Raw genomic sequence first — 14,260 nt, 5'->3', positions numbered from 1 at the left:
TTATTTGCAACTAAAATGATGAGAAATCTGCCTCCCACCCTTTCCCCAAATCAGACAATAGTCTTATTATTCTTCCCACTCTTCCCAGTTGATGCAAGTGTTAGGTGCATATAATCAATAGGAGATTGTTGTTCTAGTTTATCAGCTGATAGAACTTTCCAAAGCTAGCTGCCCTGAGTCTGTCTTTGCTTGTGGCCTGACCTGGTCTGCTTGCCTTAATAGGTTTATATGACTTTTATTCAGTTCCACTTTCCAAAATAGCTTTGGAGTTTCCTCTGAGGCATGGTGTGTAATGTGGGAGTTTCCCTTTTCTTCCTCTGGTGTCTCATCAATCTTCTTTAATGCCAGTGGTTCTGCCATCATCAGGAATGTCCTGCTATGCCAATGTGACTTTTTCCAGTTTAGGTGCTGTGTATTCTCATTGCCTTTTTGACAAGTTAGGTAGATTTCAGAGGAATTCTGTAGACAATATTCATTGAAATTTTAACTAAGAATTTGTTGTGATCCTGTTTCAGCCAAGACCCAGGCTCATCCCTCTGCCTTATGTCTCTATTTCTGTTGAGATCACTACTATCCTTCTAACTGAATCCACCATAATATTACTAAAATAGCATTATATGGTGTCACTAAACATGTGATGAATATAGGAGAAATTATTTTTGTCTGGACATAGGTAGAGGGAATTTCCAATGAGAAAGCCCTTTCACTAATGCAATGGCAAAGAGTTCTACAATTTGGCAACAATCTAGTGTTTACAAAACACTTAATCCAAATATCTCCCATGATCTTCACAACTCTGGCAGGTAGATACTTTTATTTTACCTTTATATAGATGGGGAAACTAAGGCAGAGAGGTTAAATGACTTGCCCACCCAGATAGTAGGAATGTGAGGCTGGATTTGAACTCAAGTCTTCTTAACTCTAAGATTAGAGTCCTGTCTACTGTGCCATCCCACATAGTCTCAGAGAATGGTCTATGGAACTGAATGTTTAAATGCCCTACTATAGGTCACACAACCAGTATAGGTACCAGAGTTATGAAGTGGAAGAACAAGACTAACTCTAACCTGTGTCAGTCTTTGACAATCAGAAGGGACATGACAAATTCATTCTTGTGACATCACAAGAATGCTTAAGAGGCAAAATGTTTTTGGAATGTAAAACAGAAGCACTATAATTTGAGGATGTAAATCACAAAATGATATAATAACCCTTGAGAGCAATTTCACTCTTTGCCCTTGTCTTCAAGCAAATAAAAATGACAGGGTTTATAAGACTTATTCAGTTCCCCTTTTCAAATTAACTTTGGGGTTTCCACTGAGTCATGATGTGAAATGGAGAGGGTTCAGGAGCCCAAGCCAGTTGAAGTACATCTCATTGACAATAGTTGTCCTGGCCTTTGTGGGCTTGATTGGGAAGGATAGAACTGGGGAGTGCTCTCACCAATCTCATCTCTGTATCAATCCCAGCCTTTGTTGGAGAAAGTGTTGGCAGCAAACCCATCTGCCTCCTATCTTTCCCCCCCACGGCCCCCCCCAGAATGGGAACTTAAAGCTGTGGCAAAAGATTTTGCTAAACCTCTGTGCAAAGCGTGTGTTGCCCACATAAAATGTGTCTGTCCACATGGGCTAGCTTTATACACTTCACGAGGAAGCACATAGAGCAACTACTGGAATCTAGCCCATACCTCTCCAAAGGAGACTGAGTCCTACCTCAGAGGGAGTAGAAGGGGCCTCTGAGAGAGGAGGACTAAAGTAGAATTATATGTCTGCCCCCTTATTTTTGCTAGTCTAGAGGCACAATTTTTAGGTTTGAGAAGATGTTTTGGCTATCTCTAAAAAGATTACACCTGAAATACAAAGTTAGTTTTTATTTTTATTTCTAATACTAATGTCTAAAGATGGGAGGAAAAAATATTTCTTCTTTATCCTTTCTGTAGTCTCAACTTCAGTTGGAATCATAAATCAGAGATAAGACCATATCCTTTTGAAAACTTTGAAGCTTTCACTTTGAAAACATACTTTTTGGCTTTTATCTTTTGTTCATCAGCAAACAAGAAAAAGAAATTATTTTCAGGTGATTGGGACACAAAATACAACAATGGGTTCCATAACATACACCTACTTAGCAATCTGAGTTTCACTCAAAACTGAAGAGGTAAAACCAGTTTCAGATGTAACCTGGGGTTCAAGACCAGAGCATTTTGCAATAGACACACCTGGTTGATGGAGAGACCAATGATTCACCTATGAAATAAGAGGATGGAATTAGTACAACAGTTTTGGAGAGAAGGGTCATTCTTCCATCTTCCTTTCATTTATTCAGATAATAAACATTTTTCTTACCAATTTAACACATTTTGATCCAAAAAATCAATTATTGTAAATTAATCAAATAATCATATTCTGGGATTTTACACAGAAAGTGGATACAAGATAGCAAACTCAAAACTCAAAGATTCCTGTTACACCTGACTTAAGTACAGAGAGAGAGAGAGAGAGAGAGAGAGACAGAGAGAGACAGAGAGAGAGAGAGAGAAGGGGGAGGGAGATAGAGAGAGAGAATACACAAGAATTGAATTGGATGGGGGGGGGGGCTATGCTAAGTCACCAGGCTCAGAGCCATCTGGATCCAGATGGAATAAAACAAATGGAGATGGCCCTGGATGGGAGGCAGACAGGGTGAAGTGACTTGCCCAAGGTCACACAGTCAGTAAATCAACTTGTCTGAGGCCAGATTTGAAGCCAATCTAGATGATGGCATAGGGAGAAATTGTACAACTCAGTTTCTCCTGCACGAAGATAGTGGCATATTATTATGTCATAAGAAATTGCAAAAGAAGCATTCTGGCTATATAAAATGACTCATAATAAAGGGAACTGAGCAGAAACATCACCAAAAACATCTTTGAAAGCTTCAAGACCTCTCAACAATTCAGTGAGCTTTTATATCTCCAGAGGACCAATGATGAAGCATATTACTCAATTCTTTTTTTTTTAATTAGGTTTTTGCAAGGCAAATGGGGTTAAGTAACTTGCCCAGGTCACACAGCTAGGTAATTATTAAGTGTCTGAGGTCAGATTTGAACTCAGGTACTCCTGACTCCAGGGCCGGTGCTCTGTGCCACCTAACTGCCCCATGTTACTCAATTCTTAACAGAAACAGTGATGGGCACAAAGTGACAGAAAGAGATATATTTTTGGACCTGGCCACTGTCTAAATTCATTTAACTTAACTATGATTATTCCTTTTTCTTTCAATTTTCTCACTTTTTAATGGAAAATAATAATGCCTATAGCCCAAGGTTGTTGTGAGGACCAAATGAGATATAATTGCAAAATACTTAGAACTATGATTGGCCCATAGGAAGCACTATATACACGTCAGTTATTTATTATTATTATTATTATTATTATTCAGGAGGGTATGAAAGGTTAACAGTAGTGATGCCAGATAAAGTAGGCCATTGAAAAAATTTTCAAATGCACAGAAGAGATCAGAAGGAAGCACATTCAGGAGAGATTTCAGTGTAATAATATGAAATTTATTATGTACTTTAAAAAAATGCATGGCATATTAGATTGCTCTCTGTCAGGGAGAAGGGAGAGGAAAGGAAGGAGGGAGAAAAATGTGAGACTCAAAACCTTACAAAAAATGATTGTTGAAAACTATCTTTTCATGTAGTTGGCAAAACAAACAAATATTTTTAAAAATAGAGACAGATTATGGGGGGGGGAAGAAACACATGTTATGAAATGGAGATGTAGGTTTACATATAAAATCTTCCTTTGTATGTCCTATAGTGTGTAGGGAAATTCTACCTCCCCCTTCTATTTTTTCTTCTTAAGTTTACCATTTGAACTATATTAAAATTATCTTAAATCTGGAAGCTTTACAGGGAGCCATGGTATACTGCCCTTTCTACTGTGAAGGGGAATAAAACATATTCTAAAATCATTCCCGTATTTGCTTCACTGTGTATAATATTTCTTCCTAGGAGGAAGTTGCTTTATTTTTCAGGGTGGCCCATTTTTCTTCAACCAGGTCACCAGCTTTAGCCATAATCTCTTATTCTCTTCTAGTATTAATCCCTAGTTATAGAAGGAGGGTCATTTCCATTATTATACCCTAATTTTGGAATGGGAATCAAGAAAACTGAAGTATTATCTATAGTTCTCTATTTTGGACCACAAGTCCTGCTCCCTAAAAATGGGTTCCCAGTAGGGACCTGAGGAAAAGCACAGAAAAACCTAGATCAACAATCTCAAGATTAGATTACAAAAATACAAAATGTGTTCCTCCAACATCCACCTCTTCTATCCTCAGATCAGAACTTTCTTCTTTACCTTCCTTTACCTACCTCCCTTAAGTCTTCTGTCCTCTTGTGAATTTTGTCATTTGTGCTAGACTGAGTGTAGGCAACAGAGCTCCGAAGTCAAAGGAATAAGAGAAGCCAGGGTAAGTAACATAGGGAGAATAATAATAGGGAGGTTAGTGGGTACAAAGGTTAGAAGGAAGGGGGTATGGCAATGATACAGAAGCAGGAAAGAGAGAGACACTATGATTCACCTGATTTTTCATCTCTGAAAGTCAGCATCAAAAATAACAAATAGGTATTCTTTGATTTCATACAGAACAAAAGGTAGAGAGCAGCAGGTGAAGGCAGACAGGTTCAGGCAACCTCACTCCCAACCCACGTTGAAAAGACAACAGACCCAAGGCACATTAAAAAAAAGCAGAATGGGGGCGACTAGGTGGTGCAATGGATAAAGCAAAGGTCCTGGAGTCAGGAGTACCTGGGTTCAAATCCAGTCTCAGACACTTAATAATTACCTAGCTGTGTGGCCTTGGGAAAGCCACTTAACCCCATTTGCCTTGCAAAAACCTAAAAAATAATAACTAACTAACTAACTAACTAAATAAATAAATAGCAGAATGGATTGAAGAGAAAGGGGGAGGTTACTGAAAAGAAGTGAGGAGGTCTGGGTAGAAGAACCTCTGAACTAAACTGGGAACACTATAACAGGGGTCCTTGGTCAATGGAAGCTCTATCCCCAGAGCATGTCCAAGGTTCTCTATTTGCTGGGAAGAATCTGGGAAGATTGCATCCAGGAAAGCTACAATAATATTTAATGGAAGGGCCAGGGAAAGTGCCACAACAGTACTGAAGAGTAGAATCCAGGCAGAGAATGGGCCTACCTGAAAATGGAGCATCTCATCCATTAGCTCTACCATGTTTAGAAGTGAAGGTGGGTGAGTGAATATTTGTAGTGGTGAAGTGTGAGCCCGTTCTTCCCCCTGACTACAACCCCCTGACTATATGTTAGGGGAAAGTATATCCCTTAGGGTGGAGGGAATATATGAATACTTCAATTTTTGCTATATCTTCTCAATAAATGATTGATTTTTTTAATATTTTATTATTTATTTTTCCCCAATAACATGCATACTCATCTCTTTGCAAACTTTTGAGTTCCACATTTTCCAAAGCTAATTGATGTTAATTAGTTGAATAGTATTGGGGTGCTAATCATTGGAAGTAATAATAATAAATTTACTAACTGAAATTTGTCCCTGGTGAGAATGTATCCGAATAGGGGATCAAGTAGATGTCATTAGAAGTACGCTTCCATGCTGATACCAGGAAGAGCAAAACAGAGGGAAAATTATAGACAAATTTCTCTAATGAATATTGATACAAAAATTTTAAATAAAACACTAACAAGGAGATTACAGTAATATATCACAAGAATCATACATTATGACCAGGTAGGATTTATACCAGGAATGTAGAGGTGGTTCAACATTAGGAAAAACTATCTGCATTAATTGAACATATCAATAACAAAGCCAACAGAAATTATATGAATATCTCAATAGTTGACAAAACATTAGGAATAAATGGAGCTTACCATAAAAATGGTAAGTAACATTTATCTGAAACCATCATTAAGCATTATCTATAATGAGGATAAGTTAAAAGCCTTTCCAAAAAGATCATGGTGAAGTAAGAATTTCTATTATCAACTCTATTATTCAATATTGTACTAGAAATGTTAGTTATAGCAATAAAGAGAAAAAGGGATTGAAGAAATAGGAAATGAGGAAACAAAACTATCTCTCTTTGCAAATGATATGATGATACACAAAAACTATTTGAAATATTTAACAACATTAGCAAAACTGCAGAATACAAAGTGAGCAGAACCAGAATACTGGACACAGTAACAGAAATATCGGAAGTCTACCAGCCAAGACAACTCAGGAACTCTGTGATCACAATTATAAAACACCTTTCACGCAAAATCAGATCTAAGCAATTAGAAAAATATCTATATAGGGAAAATGACAGTTTTACCTAGATCAATCTATTCAGTGCCATACCAGACAAAAAATAACAAAATAACAAAATTCATCTGGAAAAACAAAAGGTCAGAGATATAAAAGAATCAATGAAAAAACTATGAAGAAAGGTAGTCTAGACATACCATATCTCAAATTATATTGTAAAATGGTAATTTTTCAAAACAATCTGGCTAAGAAACAAATGGTAGATCAGTAGAATAGATTAGGTATACATTATATTATAGTAACTGACCATAGTAATCTAGTGTTTGATAAATCCAAAGATCTAAGCCTTTGGAACAAAAACTCATTATTTGACAAAAATTTCTGGGAAAATTAAAACTGTATGGCTCTAAAATGCTCTAAATCATAATTGATTAGAGAAATACAAATTAAAACAACTTTGAGATACCACCTTACATCCATCAGATTGGCTAATTTGGCAAAAAAAGGAAAATTAAAAATGTTGGAGGGGATGTGGCAAAACTAGGACATAATAGATTGTTGGTGGAGTTATGAACTGATCCAACCATTCTGGAGAGCAATTTGAAACTATGTTCAAAGGGCTATAAAATTGTGCATACCCTTTGAAGTACACAATTCATCTAGAACTGTATTTCAAATATTTTTTTTTAATGGGAAAAGGACCTATTTGCACATCAGAATTTGAAACTGAGGGGAGGCCCATTAATTGGGGAATGGTTAAACAGGCTGTGGATGTGATTGTAATGGAATATAATTGTACTATAAGAAACGACAAGCAAGATAATTTCAGAAAAACCTGGAAAGACTTAATTGATAAAAAAGGAAGTGAACAGAACCAGAATATTGGACACAGTAACAGAAATATTGTATGATGAAGAATTGTGGATATCTTAGCTATTCTCAGCAATACAATGATCCAAGACAATCCCAAAAGATTTGTGGCATTTAAAAAATTTTGAGAACACATTCAATTTTGATCAATGTATAGTATGGAAACAATGTTAAGACTATCAGACTGCTTTCTGTGGGGGGTTGGGGAGAGGGAAGAGAGATTGGGGAAACATTGTAAAAGTCAATAAAAATAAAATGTTTAAAAAAGGCTTGAAAAACATGATTTCTAGGTAATTAAATCATTTTATTAACAATTTTATTAATAATTTTATTACATTTGTCCATTTCTCTTAGACCAAAGCCCATTCATGGTAGTGGGCTCACAGTTTTTATGCTCTTGGAAAAGTAGATGTTTCTAAGGGTGGCAATCAACTTGGTCAACAATCAATGAGAAAATGAATATTATAATGAGAGGGTGGGCTGTAGTACAGTGAGGGTCTCGGGGTATGTGACTTGGATCACCAAAATCTTGGTCAAAGAGACATACCAATTTCCCCATCACTAGTGAGACAAAAGGGAGAATCAACATTTCTCCAGACATGTCTGAGCAAACACAATGAACAGGAATGCATCCATTAGCCCAAACTTAGAATTTCTTATAGTCTCTGATTAGATCTTAGACATCCTGGCTAGGCAGGTATTTTAGAAAGATTTTTCACTTAGGTTGATTTCTGGATGAAGAAATAGAAAAGGGGAAGAAATACCTTGGTCCTAATAAATTAATTAGTTATTAAATAAAAAAAGAGAAATATTTATTTCTCACAGAATCATGATGAAGCATACCTCCAGAGAAAGAACTGATGTCATCTGAATTCTGAAAGAAGCATACTGTTTTTCACTTTCTTTCTTTCTTTCTTTCTTTCTTTCTTTCTTTCTTTCTTTCTTTGTTTTTTAAAAATTTTTTTTGATTTGAGTGTTCTTGTACAAAATGACTAATATGGAAATGTCTTACAAGACTGAACATGCATAATCTATTTTGGATTGCTTACTATGTCAGGGATGGGAGAGGGAAAAGGGGGAAGGATAGAATTTAGAACTCAAAACATGATGTAATTGGGGGGAAATAAACTATTATATTAAATTTGAAAATTTATAAAGAAAAAATCCCCAAACTCTCAAGGGTACTCCTAGAATGTTGAAAGGAAAGCAGTACTTTTATGGGAATACTAATTAGTTAATGAATATATAAATTAGCAGATTACATCCAGAGTCTTACTATAAGAGGATAGAATAAGGCAGAATAGGAGAGAAAAAAACTGAACTTGGAAATCTAGGCTTACCATTCATTGAGTGCTAAATAAATAATTTTTTCCAGGTCTAATGATCCAAAATATTGTTTGGATAAAATCTTGATTCTTCTCTTCTCCAATTTCCTCACATCTTTTCTTGAACTACTACCTCTGACAACTCTGTTCTTCTAAGTCTACAAAATGACTGGGGGTCCTAGTCTCCTGTGTTTTAATTCAATAAAGTAATGGGCTATTCACTTTATTCTGAGTATTTATTTCCTATCTATAAAAATGGGAAATATAATAATCAAAATAATGTGAAGCATTAATGAGATTATGAATGTGGAAATGTGAAAAATTTAAAGTCATGAGAATAAACCATTTTTATTATCCTAGTTAACCCCTTTACCCATACCCCAAGACTTCTAGCCATAAGCCCAGGAGTCAGGGGCTAGGTATACTAGAACCTACCTTACTGACTAAAGAATATAGATCTAATTTTCTTTATGAACTGGTCTATGTTTTAATATTGTGAAAGAAAAAGGGAATCCAGAGTTTGGGGAGGGCAGGTCAAGCCTGGACCTTTTCCCCAGTTAACACCTCAAATCTACCTACCTATTTGGGAAATCTTTAGAGAAGGGAAAATTTGAGTTCGTGGATCACCCTTCAGAAAAGCTGAGTTTTAACCCAGGCTCTATGATATATTTACTTTGTCACCTTAAGTTAAATCCTTTTGCCCATGGGTCTCAATTTACCTATCTATAAGATGAGGGGGAGGGGCAGCTAGGTGGTCCAGTGGATAGAACATGGACACTGAAGTCAGGAGAACCTGAGTTCAAATCCAGCTTCAGACATTTCATAATTGCCTAGCTGTGTGACCTTGAGCAAGTCATTTACCTCTATTGCCTTAAATAAATAAATAAAAAGATGAGAGGGTAACTAGATAATCTCTCCTACTTCTAAATAAATGATCCTTTGATGATCCCAGATGATCTCTATGGTTCTCTCCAACTGTGAGATAGTAAGGGTTTTTTAGGTTTTTTTGAAATGGGATCAAATGACTTGCCCAAGGTCACACAGCTAGTATGTATCAAGGGTCTGAGGTCAAATTTGAACTCAGGTCCTCCTGACTCCAGGGCTGGTGCTCTATCCACTGTGCCACCTAGCTGCCCTATTAAGGTGTTCTATTTTGATTTTCCCTTGATCAAGAAATGGGGATAAGAGGGGTAGATGTATTTATTTGTTTCTTGAAGTTCTTGAATGATTAGATTGATTTCTGTGGAGGAGCCTGATTAATTAAGTCCCTTCCTCAGTCTTCTTCCTTAAAAAAATGTGAGGGAGACAAGGCCTCCCTTTCCAGTCACCCTGCATTACCCCCACCCCACTCTAGAGCATACTCAAAGTTACCCTCTTGTTCCACATGTGGAAATCGGGGTGGGAGTCCTGAATCCAAACAAGTTTGACTCGTCTGTCTCGAGGAGGCTTACACACTCTGGGATGAAAACAAGACTGGTATCATACAGGCCCCCCTAAAGAGTTCACATGGTCTCTCCCCTCCTCCCCAACGGGAACTACAAATGGCAGCTCTTAACAATGCTTCAAGAAGGAAGATGATCCCCTGCGACAACAATTTTTATTAACTACAAAATAGCTAATGAGTTTTTGTTTCATAGATACCATCTTGAATGAGATTATGTATGTGAAAAACAAAAAAAAGTATCATTTATAATTACTTTTTATTTTATTCAATAAATATTCCCTAAGTACCTCTTCTTTTCTTTAGTCCCCAGTCCCACCTTTTCTTTCAGAACCTCAAATGACAGGGAAGGGCAGGGATGACTGATACTTTGAGGGAAGGGAGGGTGTGAGGCAAGTGGGATCTACATCAGCCCCTTCTCTCAGCCATGGGAACCCCAGAAATGATCTCTCCCTCCTGGTGTTCACTTTTAGCCTTTCTCACTCTAGTTGGGTCCCTGTACTGGCCTTTGAATAGCTACATAGTGGACCTGATAGAAGGGACTGAGTTGTGTAAGGGAACAAGTAGGGTCTGGGGGAGTAAAAAAACTGATGGGGGGCAGGGAGGGACAAATAGAGGGGTTACTCTTGATCTCTCTTAGGGTTCTTATAATACCCAAAAGAAAAACCTCAGAGAAAGTTTCTAGTCAACAGATGTTTAACTTGCAAACAAAAGAGATGGACAAAAACAAATATATCTAAATACAGCTCAACTGGGTTTTCCTAGAAGGCTTTTTTTGTGTAAATGAAGCTTGTCTTTGGAGCATGCCAACATCACCTAATATATATAGGGACTTCCAAAGGACTTGTCTGATCATGTGCATATCTCTGAAAATGAAGGCACTCTGCACCCCTATCACCTAAGCATAGGTAGCCACTTTTTTTAAGCTTAATTTTTTTTTGAATTTTACAATTTTTTCCCCAATGTCTCTTCCCTTCCCCTGCCCCCCACAGAAAGCAGTCTGATAGTCTTTATATTATTTCCATATACATTGATTAAAATTGAATGCATTGAGAGGGAAATAATATCCTTAAGGAAGAAAAACAAAGCAAAAGAGATAACAAAATTACATAATAAGATAACGGGCTTTTCCCCCCCTAAATTAAAGGTAATAGTCTTTGGTCTTTGTTCAAACTCCACAATTCTTTCTCTGGATTCAGATGGTATTCTCCATCTCAGATACCCTAAAATTGTCTCTAATTGTCGCACCGATGGAATGAGCAAGTCCATCAAGGTTGATCATCCACCCCCATGTCAGGATGTACAACGTTCTTCTGGTTCTGCTCAACTTATTCAGCATCAGTTCATGCAAATCCTTCCAATTTCCCTGAATTCCCATCCCTCCTGTTTTTTTGTTGTTGTTTTTAGGTTTTTGCAAGGCAAATGGGGTTAAGCCCAAGGACACACAGCTAGGTAATTATTAAGTGTCTGAGACCGGATTTGAACCCAGGTACTCCTGACTCCAGAGCCGGTGCTTTGTCCACTACACCACCTAGCCGCCCCCCTCCTGGTTTCTAATAGAACAATAGTGTTCCATATTGTACATATACCACAATTTGTTCAGCCATTCCCCAATTGAAGGTCATTCACCTGATTTCCAATTCTTTGATACCATAAACAGGGCTGCTATGAATATTTTTGTACAAGTGATGGTTTTATCCTTTTTCATGATCTCTTCAGGCTATAGACCCAGTAGTGGTATTGCTGGATCAAAGGGTATGCACATTTTTATTGCCCTTTGGGCATAATTCAAAATTGCTGTCCTGAAAGGTTGGATGAGTTCATAACTCCACCAACAATGTATTAGCTGTGTAGTGGGAGAGGCTGAGTCTTAAAAACTGCCAAAAGACTACTCCCTCCCTTACTCAGAAACTGAGGTGGTACAAAGAGGGAGATGATTATGTCTCCCATGTATTACGGAATAAGGATGTACATTTGTGATTATACCTTTGGGAGTAAATGTTCCTTGGTAAAAAAATTAATTCAGCTCAGTGGCAAATGGAACAGGGGTACAGGGGACCTATCCCTACACTTGAGAAAACTCTATGATTGGGGCCTGGAGTCCTTTGCAGAGAGCCTAGACATGGCTAAATCCCTAAATTTAATCTACCTGGTCTTCAGGTAACATTCACTGCCACACTGATTACTCTGGTCTTTCTTCCATCTTGTCTATAAAGATATGGAACCATCAGTTTAAAGGCAGGGTGAGTTTGGAGGTCATAAAATCCCACTCTATCATTCTATAGATGAAGAAATGAAGTGATATGCTAATCACAGAATTAATAAATACCTGAGGCCCAGGTCTTCTTGACTCCCAAGTCAGATCATTTGAAGAGCAGCATAACTAAGTCCAGAAGGTTGGCCATAAGGTGCTGATGAGTCACAGCAACCTCAGAAATGATTTAATTTACATTTCTCTAATTTTTTTGTGATTTGAAATATTTGTTCATATGATTATAGACAGCTTGGTTTATTTCCCTTGAGAACAGTTGATTTTTCTCTTTATCAATTGAGTAATGCTTCTTATTCTTATAAATTTAAAATATGTATCCCTTATGTATCTTGAAAATGTTTTGGAAAAGCTTATTGGAGAAATTTAATGGAAAAATGTTTCACCAGTTAATTGTTTCACTTTTAATCTTGGGTTTATTGGATTTGTTTTCAAAATTTTATGTAAACAAAATTATGTATTTCATCTTCTGTGACCCTCTCTATACCTTGTTTGGTTATGAACTATTCTTTTATCCATAAACTTAAGTACTTTTTCTTTATTTCTATAGTTTGTTATGTTTAGATCATGTATCCAAGCTTATCCAGGTATAAGTTGTAAGGTGTTGGCCTAAATTCAATTTCTTTTATATTGTTGTTCAACTCTCCTAGCAGTTTTTAAGAAATAGAGTCCTGCTCTTGGTAATTGGAGTTTATTTATCAAACATTGGGCTATGAATTTGCTCTCCTCTTTATGTTGGGTACTTAATTTATTCCACTATTCAATCTCTCTCTTTTTTGACCAGTAGCAAAATGTTTTGAGAATTACTGCTCTGTGGTCTAGTTTTAGATCTGGTGCTTTTAGGCAATCTTTATTTTTACTAATTATCTTGATTTCTTTTGAAATTATTGATTTTTTTTGTCTCCATTTGAATTTTTTCTATTTTTATGAAGCAATTCTCTAGTTTGGCATATTAACTTATCCTATCCATAAGCAATGAATATTTCTCAAAACTATGTTTTTAGTTGTACTTATATACATCAAATGTGTGTATCTATATCTATATCTTGTATATATTTTAATAGGTAGACTCTGAAGTATTTTATACATTCAGTAGTTATCTTAAATGAAATATTTATTGCTGTCTCTTCTTGCTGAATTTCAATGGCATTACATAGAAATGCTGATAGAAAAAATGATTATGTTGATTTATTTATATTCTGAAATTTTGTCGTTTATTTATGGTCTCAATTTTAGTTGTCTTCCTAGTATTTCAATACAATACCATTGTATTGACTGCAAAAAGTGATCATTTGGTTTCTTCATTATGTAGGCTTATTTCTTTAATTTCTTTTTTTTTATTTCATTGCTGTAGGGCTAAAATTTCTAGTACTAAGTCACATGGAAGGGTAACAATGGACATCTTTATTTTATTACTGATTTTATTGAAAAAAATTTTAGGTTATCCAGATTCTAGATAATGTTGGCTCTTGGTTTTAGACACAGAAAAGGTCCATTTATTCCTATGTTTTCTAGTGGGTTTTTTCTTTAAAGAGAAATGAGTGTTTATCAAAAAGTTTTTCTTCATTTATTAATAAAACATAGATTTTTGGTTTTTTGTATTAATGTGGTTAATTAAATTAATTTCTTTTATAATCTGTATAATGATATTTATAACATATAAGATGATATATAATAATATTTGAAAAACCAACCCTGCTTTTCTAGTGTTAATCGAATCTGGTCATAGTGTATAATCTGTAGGAGTCTCTTTGTTAATATTTTACTTAAAGTTTTTGCATAAATGTTTATTAAAGATATTGGTCTAAGTTGCTTTCACTGTTTTGACCATTCCTGGCTAAAGTAGCAAAACCACTGTAGAGAGGTCCCTCTTTTGGGGGCTGTCTTTGACCTGTAGCATAAGGGACTTTGAGGGATTTGAAGGGTGGCAGAAGAAACAACTCTAAGCTCTTCTCTTCCAGGAGACTCTAATTCCTGTCAGAAAGGGAAGCAGAAAGCTAGGGCCAAAGATCCCTCGACCATTCATTCCACTCTTTTCAGAGAGAGGCGCTACTGGATTATGAC

The sequence above is a fragment of the Macrotis lagotis genome, chromosome 8 (genome assembly GCF_037893015.1).
Source record: "Macrotis lagotis isolate mMagLag1 chromosome 8, bilby.v1.9.chrom.fasta, whole genome shotgun sequence".
NCBI lineage: Eukaryota > Metazoa > Chordata > Mammalia > Peramelemorphia > Peramelidae > Macrotis > Macrotis lagotis.
This window is presented reverse-complemented; position numbering follows the sequence as displayed.